General features: G+C 37.5%; 1 long non-coding RNA gene across 1 annotated transcript; it reads left to right on the forward strand.

Annotated features, from left to right (window-relative positions):
- The first annotated feature begins 14,039 nt into the window (after positions 1 to 14,039).
- Positions 14,040 to 21,762, forward strand: LOC119509360. The gene is made up of 4 exons (XR_005211682.1): positions 14,040 to 14,095; positions 17,294 to 17,634; positions 21,065 to 21,182; positions 21,716 to 21,762. It is a non-coding gene; the product is annotated as an uncharacterized LOC119509360 (long non-coding RNA).
- The last annotated feature ends 240 nt before the right edge of the window (positions 21,763 to 22,002 follow it).

Raw genomic sequence — 22,002 nt, forward strand, 5'->3', positions numbered from 1 at the left:
ACCAACCCATCACAAGCAAAGAGATCCAATCAGTCATCAAAAATCTTCCCACAAATAAATGCCCAGGGCCAGATGGCTTCACAGGGGAATTCTACCAAACTTTCCAGAAAGAACTGACACCAATCTTATTCAAACTCTTTCAAAACATTGAAGAAAATGGAACACTACCTAACTCATTTTATGAAGCTAACATCAATCTAATACCAAAACCAGGCAAAGATGCTTCAAAAAAGGAAAACTACCGGCCAATCTCCCTAATGAATATAGATGCAAAAATCCTCAACAAAATACTTGCAAATCGAATCCAAAGACACATTAAAAAAATCATACACCATGACCAAGTGGGGTTCATTCCAGGCATGCAAGGATGGTTCAACATAAGAAAATCAATCAATGTATTACAACACATTAACAAGTCAAAAGGGAAAAATCAATTGATCATCTCAATAGATGCTGAAAAAGCATTTGACAAAATCCAACATCGTTTTTGATAAAAACACTTCAAAAGGTAGGAATTGAAGGGAACTTCCTCAGCATGATAAAGAGCATATATGAAAAACCCACAGCCAGCATAGTACTCAATGGTGAGAGACTGAAAGCCTTCCCTCTAAGATCAGGAACAAGACAAGGATGCCCGCTGTCACCACTGTTATTCAACATTGTGCTGAAAGTGCTAGCCAGGGCAATCCGGCAAGACAAAGAAAAGGCATCCAAATTCGAAAAGAAGAAGTAAAACTGTCATTGTTTGCAGATGATATGATCTTATATCTAGAAAACCCTGAGAAATCGACGATACAGCTACTAGAGCTAATAAACAAATTTAGCAAAGTAGCGGGATACAAGATTAATGCACATAAGTCAGTAATGTTTCTATATGCTAGAAATGAACAAACTGAAGAGACACTCAAGAAAAAGATATCATTTTCAATAGCAACTAAAAAAATCAAGTATCTAGGAATCAACTTAACCAAAGATGTAAAAGACCTATACAAAGAAAACTACGTAACTCTACTAAAAGAAATAGAAGGGGACCTTAAAAGATGGAAAAATATTCCATGTTCATGGATAGGAAGACTAAATGTCATTAAGATGTCAATTCTACCCAAACTCATCTACAGATTCAATGCAATCCCTATCAAAATTCCAACAACCTACTTTGCAGACTTGGAAAAGCTAGTTACCAAATTTATTTGGAAAGGGAAGATGCTTCGAATTGCTAAAGACACTCTAAAAAAGAAAAACGAAGTGGGAGGACTTACACTCCCTGACTTTGAAGCTTATTATAAAGCCACAGTTGCCAAAACAGCATGGACCTGGCACAAAGATAGACATATAGATCAATGGAATCGAATTGAGAATTCAGAGATAGACCCTCAGATCTATGGCCAACTGATCTTTGATAAGGCCCCCAAAGTCACTGAACTGAGTCGTAATGGTGTTTTCAACAAATGGGGCTGGGAGAGTTGGATATCCATATCCAAAAGAATGAAAGAGGACCCCTACCTCACCCCTACACAAAAATTAACTCAAAATGGACCAAAGATCTCAATATGAAAGAAAGTACCATAAAACTCCTAGAAGATAATGTAGGAAAACATCTTCAAGACCTTGTATTAGGCGGCCACTTCCTAGACTTTACACCCAAAGCACAAGCAACAAAAGAAAAAATAGATAAATGGGAACTCCTCAAGCTTAGAAGTTTCTGCACCTCAAAGGAATTTCTCAAAAAGGTAAAGAGGCAGCCAACTCAATGGGAAAAAATTTTTGGAAACCATGTATCTGACAAAAGACTGATATCTTGCATATACAAAGAAATCCTACAACTCAATGACAATAGTACAGACAGCCCAATTATAAAATGGGCAAAAGATATGAAAAGACAGTTCTCTGAAGAGGAAATACAAATGGCCAAGAAACACATGAAAAAATGTTCAGCTTCACTAGCTATTAGAGAGATGCAAATTAAAACCACAATGAGATACCATCTAACACCGGTTAGAATGGCTGCCATTAAACAAACAGGAAACTACAAATGCTGGAGGGGATGTGGAGAAATTGGAACTCTTATTCACTGTTGGTGGGACTGTATAATGGTTCAGCCACTCTGGAAGTCAGTCTGGCAGTTCCTTAGAAAACTAGATATAGAGCTACCATTCGATCCAGCGATTGCACTTCTCGGTATATACCCAGAAGATCGGAAAGCAGTGACACGAACAGATATCTGCACGCCAGTGTTCATAGCAGCATTATTCACAATTGCCAAGAGATGGAAACAACCCAAATGTCCTTCAACAGATGAGTGGATAAATAAAATGTGGTATATACACATGATGGAATACTACGCGGCAGTAAGAAGGAACGATCTCGTGAAACATATGACAACATGGATGAACCTTGAAGACATAATGCTGAGCGAAATAAGCCAAGCACAAAAAGAGAAATATTATATGCTACCACTAATATGAACTTTGAAAAATGTAAAACAAATGGTTTATAATGTAGAATGTAGGGGAACTAGCAATAGAGAGCAATTAAGGAAGGGGGAACAATAATCCAAGAAGAACAGATAAGCTATTTAACGTTCTGGGGATGCCCAGGAATAACTATGGTCTGTTAATTTCTGATGGATATAGTAGGAACAAGTTCACAGAAATGTTGCTATATTAGGTAACTTTCTTGGGGTAAAGTAGGAACATGTTGGAAGTTAAGCAGTTATTTTAGGTTAGTTGTCTTTTTCTTACTCCCTTGTTATGGTCTCTTTGAAATGTTCTTTTATTGTATGTTTGTTTTCTTTTTAACTTTTTTTTCATACAGTTGATTTAAAAAAGAAGGGAAAGTTAAAAAAAAAAAAAACAAAAACAAGGAAAAAAAGATGTAGTGCCCCCTTGAGGAGCCTGTGGAGAATGCAGGGGTATTGGCCTACCCCACCTCGATGGTTGCTAACATGACCACAGACATAGGGGACTGGTGGTTTGATGGGTTGAGCCCTCTACCATAGGTTTTACCCTTGGGAAGACGGTTGCTGCAAAGGAGAGGCTAGGCCTCCCTATAATTGTGCCTAAGAGCCTCCTCCCGAATGCCTCTTTGTTGCTCAGATGTGGCCCTCTCTCTCTGGCTAAGCCAACTTGAAAGGTGAAATCACTGCCCTCCCCCCTACGTGGGATCAGACACCCAGGGGAGTGAATTTCCCTGGCAACGTGGAATAGGACTCCCGGGGAGGAATGTAGACCTGGCATCGTGGGACAGAGAACATCTTCTTGACCAAAAGGGGGATGTGAAAGGAAATGAAATAAGTTTCAGTAGCAGAGAGATTCCAAAACGAGCCGAGAGGTCACTATGGTGGGCACTCTTACGCACACTTTAGACAACCTTTTTTAGGTTCTAAAGAATTGGGGTAGCTGGTGGTGGATACCTGAAACTATCAAACTACAACCCAGAACCCATGAATCTCAAAGACAGTTGTATAAAAATGTAGCTTATGAGGGGTGACAAAGGGATTGGGAAAGCCATAAGGACCACACTCCACTTTGTCTAGTTTATGGATGGATGAGTAGAAAAGTAGGGGAAGGAAACAAACAGACAAAGGTACCCAGTGTTCTTTTTTACTTCAATTGCTCTTTTTCACTCTAATTATTATTCTTGTTATTTTTGTGTGTGTGCTAATGAAGGTGTCAGGGATTGATTTAGGTGATGAATGTACAACTATGTAATGGTACTGTAAACAATCGAAAGTACAATTTGTTTTGTATGACTGCGTGGTATGTGAATATATCTCAATAAAATGAAGTTAAAAAAAAAAAAGAATGCTGCTATGAACTTTCAGGTGTACTGATGTATTGGTTACCTATTTGGTTACCATCTCCAAACTCAGTGGCTTACAGCAATAAGCATTTATTATTACTTACAAGTCTATAGGTCCATCGGTGGTCCTTATGGTCTCCACTGCACCTATTCATGGGTCTGTGCTCCCCTGGGGAGCACGTAGGCAGCTCTGCTGATATCAGAGAGTCTTTCTCACATATTCGAGGGTTGGCTGACAGTAGACTGGTCTAGATAACCTTGACCTCACAACTCCACCTCTACTCTGCATAGTCTCTCATCAGCCAGTAGACAAGTCTAGGCTTGTTCATATGGCAGGGCTCTAAGAGAAGGAGTGGAAACTGCAAGACCTTGTGAAGCCTATGTTCATAACTAGCATATTGTCACCTCTGATTTACAATATTGACCAAAAGAATATATTCAATAGTGGGGAAATAGAGTCCAGTTCTTGCTGGGAAGAGCAAAGGGAGTAGATCCAGAGTAGGAAGAGAAACTGTGGTATGCCATATGTGCACATTTCTGTAGGCTGTATGTTTAGAAGTAGAATTTCTGTGAAAAAGAGTATGCTTATTTTCAAATTTATTATGTAATACCAAAATTTTCCTATGTATTTACCAAGTCATACTCCCAGTAGCAGTTTATGGAAAGCCCTATATCCTTTCTTCCACATCATATTGTCAACTATTTTAATTTTTGCCATCTTGCAGATACGCAATATTATCTTCTGGTTTTAATTCAGGTTTACCTGATTATTTTTATGGCTCAACACTTTCATGTATTTATTGGCCATTTGTGTTTCCTATTTAACAAAGTTCCTGTTAAAGTTCTTTTTTTTTTTTTAATTTTATTTTTTTTATTTTTTTTTTCCTTGAAATTTTTTTTAATCATCATTTTATTGAGATATATTCACATACCACGCAGTCATACAAAACAAATTGTACTTTCGATTGTTTACAGTACCATTACATAGTTGTACATTCATCACCTAAATCAATCCCTGACACCTTCATTAGCACACACACAAAAATAACAAGAATAATAATTAGAGTGAAAAAGAGCAATTGAAGTAAAAAAGAACACTGGGTACCTTTGTCTGTTTGTTTCCTTCCCCTACTTTTCTACACATCCATCCATAAACTAGACAAAGTGGAGTTTGGTCCTTATGGCTTTCCCAATCCCATTGTCACCCCTCATAAGCTACATTTTTATACAACTGTCTTCGAGATTCATGGGTTCTGGGTTGTAGTTTGATAGTTTCATGTATCCACCACCAGCTACCCCAATTCTTTAGAACCTAAAAAGGGTTGTCTAAAGTGTGCGTAAGAGTGCCCAACAGAGTGATCTCTCGGCTCGTTTTGGAATCTCTCTGCCACTGAAGCTTATTTCATTTCCTTTCACATCCCCGTTTTGGTCAAGAAGATGTTCTCCGTCCCACGATGCCGGGTCTACATTCCTCCCCGGGAGTCATATTCCACGTTGCCAGGGAGATTCACTCCCCTGGGTGTCTGATCCCACGTAGGGGGGAGGGCAGTGATTTCACCTTTCAAGTTGGCTTAGCCAGAGAGAGAGGGCCACATCTGAGCAACAAAGAGGCATTCAGGAGGAGACTCTTAGGCACAAATACAGGGAGGCCTAGCCTCTCCTTTGCAGCAACCGTCTTCCCAAGGGTAAAACTTATGGTAGAGGGCTCAACCCATCAAACCACCAGTCCCCTATGTCTGTGGTCATGTTAGCAACCATGGAGGTGGGGTAGGCGAATACCCCTGCATTCTCCACAGGCTCCTCAAGGGGGCACTACATCTTTATTTTTTTCCCTTGTTTTTCTTTTTTTTTTTTTTTTTTAAACTTTCCCTTCTTTTTTAAATCAACGGTATGAAAAAAAAAGTTAAAAAGAAAACAAACATACAATAAAAGAACATTTCAAAGAGACCATAACGAGGGAGTAAGAAAAAGACAACTAACCTAAGATAACTGCTTAACTTCCAACATGTTCCTACTTTACCCCAAGAAAGTTACATAATATAGCAACATTTCTGTGAACTTGTTCCTACTATATCCATCAGAAATTAACAGACCATAGGCATTTCTGGGCATCCCCAGAACGTTAAATAGCTTATCTGTTCTTCTTGGATTATTGTTCCCCCTTCCTTAATTGCTCTCTACTGCTAGTTCCCCTACATTCTACATTATAAACCATTTGTTTTACATTTTTCAAAGTTCACATTAGTGGTAGCATATAATATTTCTCTTTTTGTGCCTGGCTTATTTCGCTCAGCATTATGTCTTCAAGGTTCATCCATGTTGTCATATGTTTCACGAGATCGTTCCTTCTTACTGCCGCGTAGTATTCCATCGTGTGTATATACCACATTTTATTTATCCACTCATCTGTTGAAGGACATTTGGGTTGTTTCCATCTCTTGGCAATTGTGAATAATGCTGCTATGAACATTGGCGTGCAGATATCTGTTCGTGTCACTGCTTTCCGATCTTCCGGGTATATACCGAGAAGTGCAATCGCTGGATCGAATGGTAGCTCTATATCTAGTTTTCTAAGGAACTGCCAGACTGACTTCCAGAGTGGCTGAACCATTATACAGTCCCACCAACAATGAATAAGAGTTCCAATTTCTCCACATCCCCTCCAGCATTTGTAGTTTCCTGTTTGTTTAATGGCAGCCATTCTAACCGGTGTTAGATGGTATCTCATTGTGGTCTTAATTTGCATCTCTCTAATAGCTAGTGAAGCTGAACATTTTTTCATCTGTTTCTTGGCCATTTGTATTTCCTCTTCAGAGAACTATCTTTTCATATCTTTTGCCCATTTTATAATTGGGCTGTCTGTACTATTGTCACTGAGTTGTAGGATTTCTTTGTATATGCAAGATATCAGTCTTTTGTCAGATACATGGTTTCCAAAAATTTTTTCCCATTGAGTTGGCTGCCTCTTTACCTTTTTGAGAAATTCCTTTGAGGTGCAGAAACTTCTAACCTTGAGGAGTTCCCATTTATCTATTTTCTCTTTTGTTGCTTGTGCTTTGGGTGTAAAGTCTAGGAAGTGGCCGCCTAATACAAGGTCTTGAAGATGTTTTCCTACATTATCTTCTAGGAGTTTTATGGTACTTTCTTTTATATTGAGATCTTTGGTCCATTTTGAGTTAATTTTTGTGTAGGGGGTGAGGTAGGGGTCCTCTTTCATTCTTTTGGATATGGATATCCAACTCTCCCAGCCCCATTTGTTGAAAAGACCATTATGGCTCAGTTCAGTGACTTTGGGGGCCTTATCAAAGATCAGTCGGCCATAGATCTGAGGGTCTATCTCTGAATTCTCAATTCGATTCCATTGATCTATATGTCTATCTTTGTGCCAGTACCATGCTGTTTTGGCAACTGTGGCTTTATAATAAGCTTCAAAGTCAGGGAGTGTAAGTCCTCCCACTTCGTTTTTCTTTTTTAGAGTGTCTTTAGCAATTCGAGGCATCTTCCCTTTCCAAATAAATTTGATAGCTAGCTTTTCCAAGTCTGCAAAGTAGGTTGTTGGAATTTTGATTGGGATTGCATTGAATCTGTAGATGAGTTTGGGTAGAATTGACATCTTAATGATATTTAGCCTCCCTATCCATGAACATGGAATATTTTTCCATCTTTTAAGGTCCCCTTCTATTTCTTTTAGTAGAGTTATGTAGTTTTCTTTGTATAGGTCTTTTACATCTTTGGTTAAGTTTATTCCTAGGTACTTGATTTTTTTAGTTGCTATTGAAAATGGTATCTTTTTCTTGAGTGTCTCTTCAGTTTGTTCATTTCTAGCATGTAGAAACATTACTGACTTATGTGCATTAATCTTGTATCCCGCTACTTTGCTAAATTTGTTTATTAGCTCTAGTAGGTGTATCGTTGATTTCTCAGGGTTTTCTAGATATAAGATCATATCATCTGCAAACAATGACAGTTTTACTTCTTCTTTTCCAATTTGGATGCCTTTTATTTCTTTGTCTTGCCGGATTGCCCTGGCTAGCACTTCCAGCACAATGTTGAATAACAGTGGTGACAGCGGGCATCCTTGTCTTGTTCCTGATCTTAGAGGGAAGGCTTTCAGTCTCTCACCATTGAGTACTATGCTGGCTGTGGGTTTTTCATATATGCTCTTTATCATGTTGAGGAAGTTTCCTTCAATTCCTACCTTTTGAAGTGTTTTTATCAAAAAGGGATGTTGGATTTTGTCAAATGCTTTTTCAGCATCTATTGAGATGATCAATTGATTTTTCCCTTTCGAATTTTTAATGTGTTGTAATACATTGATTGTTTTTCTTATGTTGAACCATCCTTGCATGCCTGGAATTAACCCCACTTGGTCATGGTGTATGATTTTTTTAATGTGTCTTTGGATTCGATTTGCAAGTATTTTGTTGAGGATTTTTGCATCTATATTCATTAGGGAGATTGGTCGGTAGTTTTCCTTTTTTGTAGCATCTTTGCCTGGTTTTGGTATTAGATTGATGTTAGCTTCATAAAATGAGTTAGGTAGTGTTCCATTTTTTTCAATGTTTTGAAAGAGTTTGAGTAAGATTGGTGTCAGTTCTTTCTGGAAAGTTTGGTAGAATTCCCCTGTGAAGCCATCTGGCCCTGGGCATTTATTTGTGGGAAGATTTTTGATGACTGATTGGATCTCTTTGCTTGTGATGGGTTGGTTGAGGTCTTCTATTTCTTCTCTGGTCAGTCTAGGTTGTTCATATGTTTCCAGGAAATTGTCCATTTCTTCTACATTATCCAGTTTGTTGCCATACAGTTGTTTATAATATCCTCTTATAATTTTTTTAATTTCTTCAGGATCTGCAGTTATGTCACCTTTTTCATTCATTATTTTGTTTATATGGGTCTTCTCTCTTTTTGATTTTGTCAGTCTAGCTAGGGGCTTGTCAATCTTGTTGATCTTCTCAGAGAACCAACTTTTGGTGATATTTATCCTCTCTATTGTTTTTTTGTTCTCTATGTCATTTATTTCTGCTTTAATCCTTGTGATTTCTTTTCTTCTACTTGGTTTAGGATTGGTTTGCTGTTCATTTTCTAGCTTCTTCAGTTGATCCATTAGTTCTTTGATTTTGGCTCTTTCTTCCTTTTTAATATATGCGTTTAGTGCTATAAATTTCCCCCTTAGCACTGCTTTTGCTGCATCCCATAGGTTTTGGTATGTTGTGTTCTCATTTTCATTCGTCTCTATATATTTAGCAATTTCTCTTGCTATTTCTTCTTTAACCCACTGATTGTTTAGGAGTGTGTTGTTTAACCTCCAGGTATTTGTGAATTTTCTAAGTCTCTGATGGTTATTGACTTCTAATTGTATTCCATTGTGGTCAGAGAATGTGCTTTGAATAATTTCAATCTTTTTAAATTTATTGAGGCTTGTTTTATGTCCCAGCATATGATCTATTCTGGAGAAAGTTCCGTGAGCACTAGAAAAGTATGTGTATCCTGGTGATTTGGGATGTAATGTCCTGTATATGTCTGTTAAATCTAATTCATTTATCAGATTGTTTAGGTTTTCAATTTCCTTATTGGTCTTCTGTCTGGTTGATCTATCTATAGGAGAGAGTGATGTGTTGAAGTCTCCCAGAATTATTGTGGAAACATCAATTGCTTCCTTTACTTTTGCCAGTGTTTCTCTCATGTATTTTGTGGCACCTTGATTGGGTGCATAGACATTTACGATTGTTATTTCTTCTTGCTGAATTGCCCCTTTTATTAGTATGTAGTGGCCTTCTTTGTCTCTCAAAACATCCCTGCATTTGAAGTCTATTTTATCTGAGATTAATATTGCTACACCTGCTTTCTTTTGGCTGTAGCTTGCATGAAATATTTTTTTCCATCCTTTCACTTTCAGTTTCTTTGTGTCCCTGTGTCTAAGATGAGTCTCTTGTATGCAACATATTGATGGTTCATTTTTTTTGATCCATTCTGCGAATCTATATCTTTTAATTGGGGAGTTTTAATCCATTTACATTCAACGTTAAAACCGTGAAGGCATTTCTTGAATCGGCCATCTTATCCTTTGGTTTATGTTTGCCATATTTTTCCCTCTCTCTATTAATATCCTTTATTGTACCCATACCGAATCTCTTTAGTACTGAACCTTTTTCCAAGTCTCTCTGTCCTGTCTTTGTTTCTCTGTCTGTAGGGCTCCCTTTAGTATCTCCAGTAGGGCAGGTCTCTTGTTAGCAAATTCTCTCAGCATTTGTTTGTCTGTGAAAAATTTAAGCTCTCCCTCAAATTTGAAGGAGAGCTTTGCTGGATAAAGTATTCTTGGCTGGAAATTTTTCTCACTCAGAATTTTAAATATGTCGTGCCACTGCCTTCTTGCCTCCATGGTGGCTGCTGAGTAGTCACTACTTAGTCTTATGCTGTTTCCTTTGTATGTGGTGAATTGCTTTTCTCTTGCTGCTTTCAGAACTTGCTCCTTCTCTTCTGTGTTTGACAGTGTGATCAGTATATGTCTCGGAGTGGGTTTATTTGGATTTATTCTATTTGGAGTTCGCTGAGCATTTATGATTTGTGTATTTATGTTGTTTTGAAGATTTGGGAAGTTTTCCCCAACAATTTCCTTGAATGCTCTTCCTAGACCTTTACCCTTTTCTTCCCCTTCTGGGACACCAATGAGTCTTATATTTGGACGTTTCATATCATCTATCATATCCCTGAGGTCCATTTCGATTTTTTTCAATTTTTTTCCCCATTCTTTCTTTTATGCTTTCATTTTCCATTCTGTCATCTTCCAGGTCACTGATTTGTTGTTCAACTTCCTCTAGTCTTGTACTATGAGTGTCCAGAATCTTTTTAATTTGGTCAACAGTTTCTTTAATTTCCATAAGATCATCCATTTTTTTATTTAGTCTTGCAATGTCTTCTTTATGCTCTTCTAGAGTCTTCTTGATTTCCTTCATATCCCGTACTATGGTCTCATTGTTCATCTTTAGTTCTTTGAGTAGCTGCTCTAGGTGCTGTGTCTCTTCTGGTCTCTTGATTTGGGTGCTTGGGCTTGGATTATCCATATCGTCTGGTTTTTTCATATGCTTTATAATTTTCTGTTGTTTTTGGCCTCGTGGCATTTGCTGAACTTGATAGGGTTCTTTTAGGGTTTGTAGACCTATTGAAGTCCTTATCTCTAATTTATCAGATCTACAGCTTCGTGGAGTACACTTTCTCTAACTAACCAGCAGGTGGCGTCCACGAGCCACCTGTTCTCCACAAGCCAGTTCTCCCCTGCTTAGCCTTTTTGGTGAGTGGGGGAGTGAGTCTTGTGGGGCCCAATTGGTGTACCAAGCTTGCGTGTGTAGTTGGTGTTGCCCACCCTGTATGTGGGGCGTGTTTCTGGGCAGTCGGGTAGAGGGGGTGACCCTAACAATCAAATCTCCCTGATGATCCTAGAGTTTTAAAGCTGCTGCAATATTCTAATCCTTCAGTTCAGTCCTGCCACAGTTTGTCTCTGCCACTGACCCATAAGTCTTTGGTATTGGCATATGGCTTCTGAGACTTGCAAGTGGGCCCCTCTTCCAGGCTGTGCACCCCGGGTCCTCTGTTGAGGGATGACTGTGCTATGTCACAGGTGAGTGCCGTCCCCCCAGGGCAGTTCTGGGCTGCTGGGCTGTGTAGGGAGGCTCCCAGTCTGCTCAAATGATGGCTGAATGGGGCTTTGTTAATTCACACTGCTCCACCTTCCCAGCTCTGGGACAATCAGCTGAGGTTGCAGGAAAGGCTAATGTCCACGCCCAGTTTTGTGGTGTGTGCCTGTTATTTGAAGCACTTCCGTCACACTGGGTTGTCTGGGGCAGCTCTGGGCTATGGGGCTGGCGATGGGCAGGAGTGTTTCCTGTCCACCAGGATGGTGGCTGTGAGCGGACACCCCCCTTTTCTTGGGAAGTTGTGGTGTTTAGTGAATTTTCTCAGCCACTGGATTATTGCCTTTTGTCTGAGAGCTCTCTTAGTTCTGCTCTTGACTTGACGTGCCCAAATTGCAATTCTTTGAAGCTTTCTGTATTGGGCTTCTTAGAGTAATTGTTTTAGAAAAAGAAAAAAGGATTTAAAAAAAAAAAAAAAGGGCCCTCCTCAGAGATCTAATGGGTTATTGAAATGCTAATAGACAAAGCAACCAGGGCCATTAAGGAAAGGTCCACAGGGCAGAGAGATCAGCTTTTCTTCGGGATTTGCATATGCGCCTCAAGGCCTGAGCTCCGCCCTTCCCCTTTCTGTGTTCACCAGAACTCCAAAAATCCTCTGCTTTTATTTTGGAGTTTTTCGTGTTATTTTTTTTTTTTCTATGCCTGTCTCCTCTCTGCTGGGCTGGCAGCTCTCAGATTCTCTGGTGTCTGGTCTCAGTCTATCTATGGTTGGAGTATGGATCAGTAGAATGAGTTTCCGAGAAGGGCTACCACTGCAGTTCTCCCTTCTCCTTCCCGGAGCTGGCAGCCCCTCCTCCCACGGGACTGAGCCTGGCAGGGAGGGGTGCAGGTCCCCTGGCCGCAAAAACTTACAGATTTCGCTGATCTCAGCAGTTCGACATTTTCATGAGTGTTGTATGAAGTATGCCCAAAGACAGATTGCTGTGTGGTGTCCAGTCCACGCAGTTCCTGGCTTTCTACCTACTTTCCTGGAGGAGTAACTAAAACATACAGCTCACCAGTCTGCCATCTTGCCCCGCCTCCCCTGTTAAAGTTCTTTGTCTTGCTTCATACTGAATAGTCTATCATTTTTCTGGATACTAATCCCTTGTGAGTATTTTACTTTCAGTTAATTTCTCCAATTCTGTGATTTATTTCTTTAGTCTTTATATAGTGTTTTTTAAAAATTGGGATATAGTTTACATACTGTAAAGGTCACCTTTTTAAAGTGTGCAAATCAGTGGTTTCTAGTATATGCAAAAAGTTGTGCAACTATCACCTCTCTCTAATTCCAGAACATTTTCATCATCCCCAAAAGAAACCCAGTACCCATTAGCAGCTACTCTCCATCTCTTCCTCCCCCAGCCCACTAATCCACTTTCTGTCTCTGTGGATTTACCCATTCTTCACATTTCATGTAAATGGATTCATACAATGCATGGCTTTTATGAATGGCTTCTTTAACTTAGCATAATGCTTTTGGCTCCATCAGTGGTGTAGCATGTATCAATACTTCATTGCTTTTGTGGCTGAAAGATATTCCACCATATTTTATTTATCCATTCATCAATGGGTGGCCATTTGGATTGTTTCCATTTTTTACTATTATTAATAATTCTGCCATGAATAGGTGCATACAAGTTTTTGTGTGGACACGTGTTTTCATTTCTCTTGGACATGTACATAGAAGTGGAATTGCTGGGTCATATGATAAGTCTATGTTTAACTTTTTAAGGAACTGTAAAATGGTTTTCCATAGTGAGTGCACCATTTACAATCTCAACAGCAGTGTATGAGGGTTCCAGTGCCTTCACATTCTCATTAACACCTTATATTTTCTGTTTTGTTTTTTTTTTTTTTTTTTTTTTGACTATCACCATCATAGTGGGTGTGAAGTGGTTTCTTATTGTGGTTTTGATTTGTATTTCCATAATGAGTAATGATGAACATTTTTGCATGTGATTATTGGCCATTCATATGTCTTCTTTGGAAATATGTTTATTCAAATTTTCTCATTTTTAAATTGCGTTGTCTTTTGATTTTTTGAGTTGTAAGAGTTCTTTATATATTATGGTTACAAATCCTTTATCAGATACATGATTTGTAAATATTTTCCACTATTTTTTGGGTTGTCTTTTCATGATCTTGATGCTACTCTTTGAACTATAAAAGTTTTTAAATTTAATGAAGTATAATTTATCTACTGTTTCTTTTGTAGTTTGTGCTTTTGGTGTTATATCTAGGTAACTAACTGTGGTAGTTTGAAACTGTAATATACCCCCAAAAAGTCCATGTTCTTTTAATCCATTCCTGTGAGTGCAGACCTTTTGTAGGTGGGAACTTTTGGTTAGGTTATTTCAACTGAGATGTGACTCACCCCATTCAAGGTGGGTCTTAATCCTTTTACTAAAGTCCTTTTTGAGAGGATAAAAGACAGAAAAAGCCAAGAGACCTTAGAGAGAGAAAAGCCCCAGAATAGCTGAGAGAGGACCCACAGAGGAAACCACTGTGGAAGCAAAAGCTGAAAGCAATGAAACCTGGGAGCAAAGGACCAGCAGATGCCAGCTGTGTGCTTTCTCATGTGACAGAGGTGTCCTGGAAGCCAGCAGCCTGTCTTCAGAGTCCAGGTATCATCTTGTTGATGTCTTAATTGGGACATTTTCATAGCCTCAGACTTGTAAATTGTAAGGTAATAAATCCCCATTGTAAAAGACAACCCATTTCTGGTATATTGCATTACGGCAGCTTTAGCAAACCAAAACAGTAACCATTGCCTAATCTGAAGTCATGAGCATTTATGCCTATATTTTCTTCTGAGTTTTAAAGTTTAACTCATACATTTTTAGTTTGATCCATTCTGATTTAATTTTGTATCTGGTGTGAAGTAGGGGTCCAACTTCATTGTTTTCAATGTTGAAATCCAGTTGTCCAAGCACTATCTGTTAAAAGACTAGTCTTTCCCAATTGTTTGTCTTTGCACCTATGTCAAAAAGCAATTGATAATAGTTATATGAGTTTATTTCTATACCCTTAATCCTATTCCATTGTTCTATATGCCACTTTTATGCCAGTACCACATTGTCATGATGACTGTAGCTTTATAGTAAGTGTTGATTAATGCTGTTGGGGAAATCCAAACCCATTCCTACCCATTCTAGTAATTGCCAAGCTGCTGTTTTTTACTATGACTGCAGATTTGTTTTTTTTTAAGGCTTCCATGGAGTTGGGGAGTGGGTATTGAAATAGGACAAATTAAAATGCCACAAGACTTGCTATTCTTACTGAGATTCAGCCATTTTTCTTGAATAAACAATACTCAGATTGCTGCAAGTCTGATTAATTTACAGAATTACACAAAAGTTGAATTTGACAATTTTTGCCTGTGTTCTCATTGCTTTTATGGAGTAGCAGATTTTTGGGTTTCTTTACTTTGCCATTCCTGCTGATGTCCTTTCCATGGTCTTGATGAACATAAGATTTAATTTTAATGTATCCCATCTTATGTTTTTTCCTCTATGATTTTGAGATATCCTTCACTAATGAGGTCATGATATAATATATTTTGTAGGTGCATTTTTATACTATATTCTTGGGTTCAAGGTAATGATACTTGGTAAACTGATAAGCTAAGTCACTTTAGTTACTGTTGTTGTAGTATTATCAAATTAATTGGGATCAGGTGAAAAACTATCTCATAATAATTTACATACCAAATCAATCTTTTCAACATTACTTTAAATTTTCTCCTATTCACTTCCACCTCTAAATCCTGGAATCTTTAAGGACCAAAGTGTCCTTAAAGATATCTAAAAAATATGTGGCAGTGGAATATCCTGCTGAGTGGACCAAGCCTTTTGGTCATTTATTATATAACAGTCTTTAAAAATTCATCATTATATGGCATAGTACATTAAAGTTTGGGGCATTTGTTTTCTGAAATAATTTATATAAATTATGAAAAGAGGAAAGAGAACAAAAAAAGCATACAATATTCTGAAGTCTTTATATTTGCTCTATATCTTGAAAATTCTGGTATGCTTATTCCTTTGAAATATCTATATTTAGAGAATAGAGGAAACCAGCCTCCAAAAGGAAAAATTATAATTGGATATTGTATTAGTTTCCTAGGGCTACTGTAGAATTACCACAAACTGGGTGCCTTACAACAACAGAAATGTATTCTTTCACAGTTCTGGAAGCCAGAAGTTGTAAATCAGGGTGTCAGAGTCTCTTTTTCAAGGTTCTGAGGGGAGAATCTGCTCCAGGCCTGTCTCCTGGCTTCTGGTGTTGCCAGCAATCCCTGGCATTTCTTGGCTTGTAGATATATCACTCCAATCTCTGCATCCATCTTCCATGTCTCCTTCTCAGTCTGTATCCTCAGAGTCTCCAGGTCTGAATCTCCCCTCCTTTATTTTATATAGTCACCAGTCATTGAGTTTAGCATCCTCCTTAATCCAGTGTAACCTCATCTTAACTGCTTTCATCTGCAAAGACCCTGTTTTCAAATAAGGCCACATATTGAGGTTCTAGGTAGACTGGAATTGGGTGGGTGGGGGCACTATTCAACCGAGTAGCCAAACCATCTTTACAATCATTTTGAGTCTAAAACAGGGATAAGATAAAGATTACTCCAGTGAGGAAATGATCTTGTAAATGATCTTGTTATATCCAGCAAAATTGACTATGGATCAGCCCTCTTTGTTTGTTACACCTAAAAAAGCTGGCAATTCTTTATGGATGATATATTTAAATTAATCTAAGGTTAGAAATCACACCAGTAGTAGACTGAAACAAGTGTGGAATTCTGTATGTTTTATGTAGAAAATAAAGGGCAACAGTACATAAGTATTTGGTTCTAGTCTCTTGGTATACTGAAAACTTCAATCACAGAGTGCTTATTTTCAAAAACTATAAATTTGATGGAGACTTGAGAAAGTCACCACTCTGATTTTTGGTAAGCCCAATCCTTATTTTACTAGTATTTTACTAGTGAGACACCCAGAGCCCAAGATGACATCTCTAGCTTGTGAAAAATCCAGAAATTAAAATTTAATTCTGACTGCTGGTCTGGAGTTATTCTCACTTCAGACCTTTTTTGAATATACCTCAAATAATCGCTTGATGGCCTGTGGAAAACCATTCTTCCTATTGCTGGATTTTAGGCACGACTCCTCATAGAGTTTGTGATAAAGATTACCTGAACCATGTGATTTCTCAACCCTTATCTCCTGATTAAACTTAGTGCTTTCTCTTTTTTGTGCAGAAACATCTTTCTCTAATCATGGGAACTTTGCATTTCAGCTTGTAAGATCCAAGTGTACATCAGATCCATGACCATAGACTTTGTTAAAAGTTTAAGAGTCTTAATTAAGAAAGATGGATTAAATCAGACCAAAGAAATATGTTAGCAATGTTAAGGGACATACAACTAGAGACATTTTTTTTTTCTTATATGATACAAATTTTTTTCTATAAAAGAAGACTTCAAGTTAAACTATAACTTCTCCATTTACTTTTACCTTTATACTTCCATAGCAATTGAGATAATCTACAATCATATTTCTTAAATGTTTTACCTAATTTAAGTTCTACTAAAATATTCCAGATAATACCAGAAAGTATGAAATATTTGTTAAAGGAGACTCTTCTCTCAACCACATGTGTAGGGAAATACAACCATTAGAGGAAAAGCTCCTGTGTAAAATTTTAGTAAACATATATCATATTCCATGTATCAAAAATATATCTAAATACAGAGCAAATGCCCACTGTCCTGATGGCAAAGGTATAATATCCATCTTTGTTAATTTTCTTTTTATTTTTAGGAGAACACAGCCTCCGAGAGGGTTGATGGGTTTTTCTGAACACAAACTCCTGATGAGATCCTCCTGCTCATCCCTTCCACACGGAAGGGTCCTGTGAGGTTCCCACCTGCATTCTTCCATTTACTCACGAACACCAGTGGAGATCTTCCCCAGCTGGCACTTCTTGTTTTAATTGTCTGGGTCTTTTCCTTTACTAGCTTGGAAGAGTTGTAGAAGGCTCTCCCAGGGTGGTCAAATGTGACTGTTTTTCCCGGCGAAGCAGACAGTCCCTACTGAATAAAGCCTTCCATTACCCGTTGCCCACTGCTGACACTGAAGGAGAAAACTCTCAAATGTGCTGGGTATTACTTGTTTTTTTGATTTACATTTTTTAACCAGAAACACTTGGTCATTTCTGAGTCTTGCTCATTCCATCTCCTCTCTTTTTTTTTTTTTGGTAGATAATTTTTCCATTTTCCTGACTCAGGATTTTTACTTGGTGCGTTATCAATGGTTAAGTTTTTAAATCTGCCCTATTCCCCAAGGCTCAATTTCAGTATAAGCTTTAGAAAGTTCATGTGATTTTTAAATGATAGGCATGGCAAAGCATATTTATTAAGATAAAGACCAGTATGTTTCCTTTTGCCCTGTGAAAACTATATAATAAATCATGTTTGTTTTTTTTTTACTCTAATTTCTAGGAAGTTGTGGACTAGTTGTTGTTGTTTTTTTTCCAAATGCCTTATTCCAGAGTTCCTACACAGTGATATTTGGCTTATTCTCTAGCCATGATTCTTAACATTTTCTGGGTCACAGAAATCATTGAGAATCAAAGAAAGCTGTGTACTCCCAAATCATGCACATATGCCTACAAATTTTGCATTTAATTCAGGAACTTCTGGCATTCTTCCATTGTACCTTGGGTTATTTTTGTTCTCTGATTTTTCTCTCTGATTTTATTTTTAATTTTTCCTATTATGTGTAGAAATATTTTAACTTTCTGAACTTACTGAAGGCAGTATTTTAAGCTAGTTTATATATATTTTGTAACATAGTCCAAAATTTTGAATACCTAGGAAAGTTAGTTTGTTTGAAAGTAAAAAAGTCATCAACATTTTGAAGAATGCACTTCAAAATTAAAACTAGATAAACTGCTGTGGGCATATAAATAGTTATGACTACTTGGAAAATCAAGCTGGCATTATCTTATTAAGTTGAATTTTCACACACCTTATGAATCGACAATTCCCCTTTAGGGTATATACCCAAGAGAAAGAAAACCCTTACATGTATACTAGGATATATATATAGTTTATATATGTGTGTGTGTGTGTGTGTGTGTGTGTGTGTGTATGTATACACATACATACATGTATATATATGTATTTCACATATATAGTTCATAACAGCACAATTTATGATAACAAAGAAAAAATGGAAACAATTGTGTTGCTTTTTTTTGAGAGAAGAACAGATAAATTGTCATATATATATAAAATGAAATAAAATAATATATAACAATGAAAACAAATGAACTACAACTGCACACAATGATATGGATAAACTCAGTAATGTGATATTGAGTGGAAAAAGCAAGTCCCAGAAGACTACAAAGAGTATGATGCCCTTTTTAGAACATTAAAAAATTTACATATTATTATACATACACACACACACAAACATATATGTATATATAATGTTAAAACCTAGAATACAGGCTTTCTCTGTTCCACCCCAGACATTCAAAAATATTCAGTTGGCAATTTCTACAAGAAATCTGATCACATTAAGATTTTAGGGATTTTTAAATAGGTTTTGCCAAAGTATCTGGGAAGTCATATGGCTGGGTCACATTTATCCCACCCAGTACCCCACCAACTCCTACACCCTTCGTATTCTCCTTCACAGCTTCCTCTCTATTTTATTTCCTCTTATTTCAGAGCAGTTAAATAATTTCTACTTTTCTCTGGACCAGCATCTTGGTGCCACCCTTAGTCCTGCATGGAATCTCAGGATTTCTGCCCTCTTAGGGGCCATGTAAGCATTTTTTCCCCAAAAATATAGTGGCTTTTTCTTGAAGGAAATTCTTTCTTTTCTACCTCATTACATTTGTGTCACTTATTATGACACTTAAAAGTGGTTTTACATCACGACTATAATCATGGGATTCAGCCATCCTACATTTCTGAAACTTGTCCGTTTCAGAATGCGTGTGCTGGTGTCACGAGAGATTATATTTACAAACAAAGTCAGCAGCTACTGAGCATCTACAATGTGCAAAACTGTGTAGTTTGGCTGATGGGGATATAAATATGAAATGACCCAGTCCTTGATCTTGAGCTTATCATCTAAGCTCATTCACACGTTAACATGAAGTGGAGTGGTAGCGTTGTATCGGAAAAGACCAAGGGTCTTGAAAACAGGCAGACTACAGATAAAACCCTGGACCTTCACTTACTAGCTATGCCACTTTGAGCTTTTTCTTTTATTTCCATAAGTCTCAATTTCATCATGTGTAAATTGATCTTTTCTCTTAAGAGTGCATTGGATCCAATTAATTTAGTCAATCTACCATCAAGCTCTTTGATAAATTACCTAAAACTGTATTCTTTCCTGTATCTACTTATCCTCCATCTCGACTACTATCTCCAAACAGTCACCAGAAGTTCTTTATCAAACACAAGTCTCTTTTTCACACTGTTTACCAATGACTGTGTTCAGATGGGATCACTTGTTTCTACTGGTGCTGGGTTTTCATTTTAGCCACTAGGAGGCGCCAGTGATCTTTAAATGCATCAGTTCAACTTCATTTGCCTTTCTCTGAACCCATCTTTCCACTTGATTATCTTGGTCAGTTTCAAGAGAAGCAATGTCATTTAAAATCCATTTTAAATCTCTAACTTTGACTAAAATCTTCTTTAAGAGTATAATAATTAAAAAAAAATAAACCCGATCATTTACTGGCCAATGAAAGAGAATGCCCAGTACTACTCCTTTATCAAATATTAGCAGGAAAGACTAAATAGACAATTAGGGCCAATAATCACAGTTATTTTACTGTCTGATGAGAATGCACAGTGGTCTCTCATACACTACCAAGTTTACCTCCTTTGCTCAATCAATTCCTCAACATCTCCACTGAATACATACATTCCGCATCCCTCCAAGCTCATATCTTGCCTTCCCCAACCAAGTTCCAATGCTTAGCAATGTTTTCTGCCAATTCTTCTTTGATTTTGTGCTTGTAATCTGATTTCTGCTGTTTTAAATGAAAAAAAACATTGTTTCGTGCCCATTTTTCTCATATAAACTTTATTTAAATCTTCCATACATGAAATCATCCCTGAATTAAGTCCTATCTGTCACTCTCCTAACAAGCATCTCATCACCTGGCTCCAAATCTTCATTTTGTACAAGTTTAACCCAGTGACGGGGATGTTACATTGCACTATTCTTAAGCCCTTTCTTGTGATTTGTTGTCTCCCCAAATGAAAGATGAATTCTTAAAGAGCACAGAGATCCTCGTCTTCTTTTTTTTTTTTTTTTTTTTTGCCTTTTTCCTGTTTCTTTTTTACAATGCCTTGGAGACTGTTCTACTGAGCATAAATACTTTTTAGTGACTAAAGGAATGCATAGTATCTAATATTTTTGAGTATCAATTATTCCATGGCACATGAATATACATACAGTCTTCCCTCCCTCCTTCCTCCCCCACTTTCTTCCTTTTCTACTTCTACATTGTATTAAATATCTTGGGCTAATGAAACATGTTTGTTATTTTTCTATGTACAGCTGGAGAAGAAAATCAGTAACGAATGAATAGCTAAGTAATCATTAAGAAGAGAGATTTTAGCAAGACAGACATATATGGCAGAATAATGTGCTCTCAGATATTGCCACAATCTGATCTGTGAGTATGGTACTTACATGGCAAAAGGGACTTTGCAGATGTGATTAAATTAAAGACCACGAGATGGGGAGATTGTTCTGTATTATCTGGGTAGACCCAATATAATCACAAGGGTCCTTATAAGAGGGAGGCAGAAGAGATAGAAAGAGAGTAGGAGGTAAGACAATGGAAGCAGAAGCTGGAAATATGCAAATCTATGACCCAAAGTATGCCGGTGGCCTCTGGAAGCTGAAGAAGGCAAGGAATGGATTCTCCAAGAGATATACCCCTGCTGATACCTTGATTTTACATCTTGGAACTGTAAAGTAATAAAGTTGCCTTGTTTTAAGCCACTAAGCATGAGGTATTTTGTTACAGCAGCAGTAGGAAACTAATACAGCACATAATATTTAAATTTTGGTTTTTGATTTTTATTTTGTTTTGTATTTATTATAAAAATACTTTATCCTCCTGGAAAATAAAACAAAAATGTGCTGGTTTGAATCTGTTATGTACCCCTTAAAAGACTATGTTCTTTTAATTCACTCTTACAGGGGCAGAGCTATTGTGGTTGGGATCTTTTGATTAGGTTATTTCCATGGAGATGTGACCCCATCCATTCAAGGTGGATCTTAATCATCTTTTATTGGCATCTTCTATGAGAGGATACATGGCAGAGACAATTTGAAGAAAGCTCAGAGATGCTTAGACTGAAAATGCCCAGAGACATTTTGGAGACAGCCATTGAAACCAGAACCAGTAGAGAAGCTAAGAGATAAAATCCCAAGTTTGTCCTGGAGAAGCTAAGAGAGGACCCCCAGATGCTTAGAGAGAACCACCC

This window comes from Choloepus didactylus, chromosome 14 (genome assembly GCF_015220235.1).
Source record: "Choloepus didactylus isolate mChoDid1 chromosome 14, mChoDid1.pri, whole genome shotgun sequence".
NCBI lineage: Eukaryota > Metazoa > Chordata > Mammalia > Pilosa > Megalonychidae > Choloepus > Choloepus didactylus.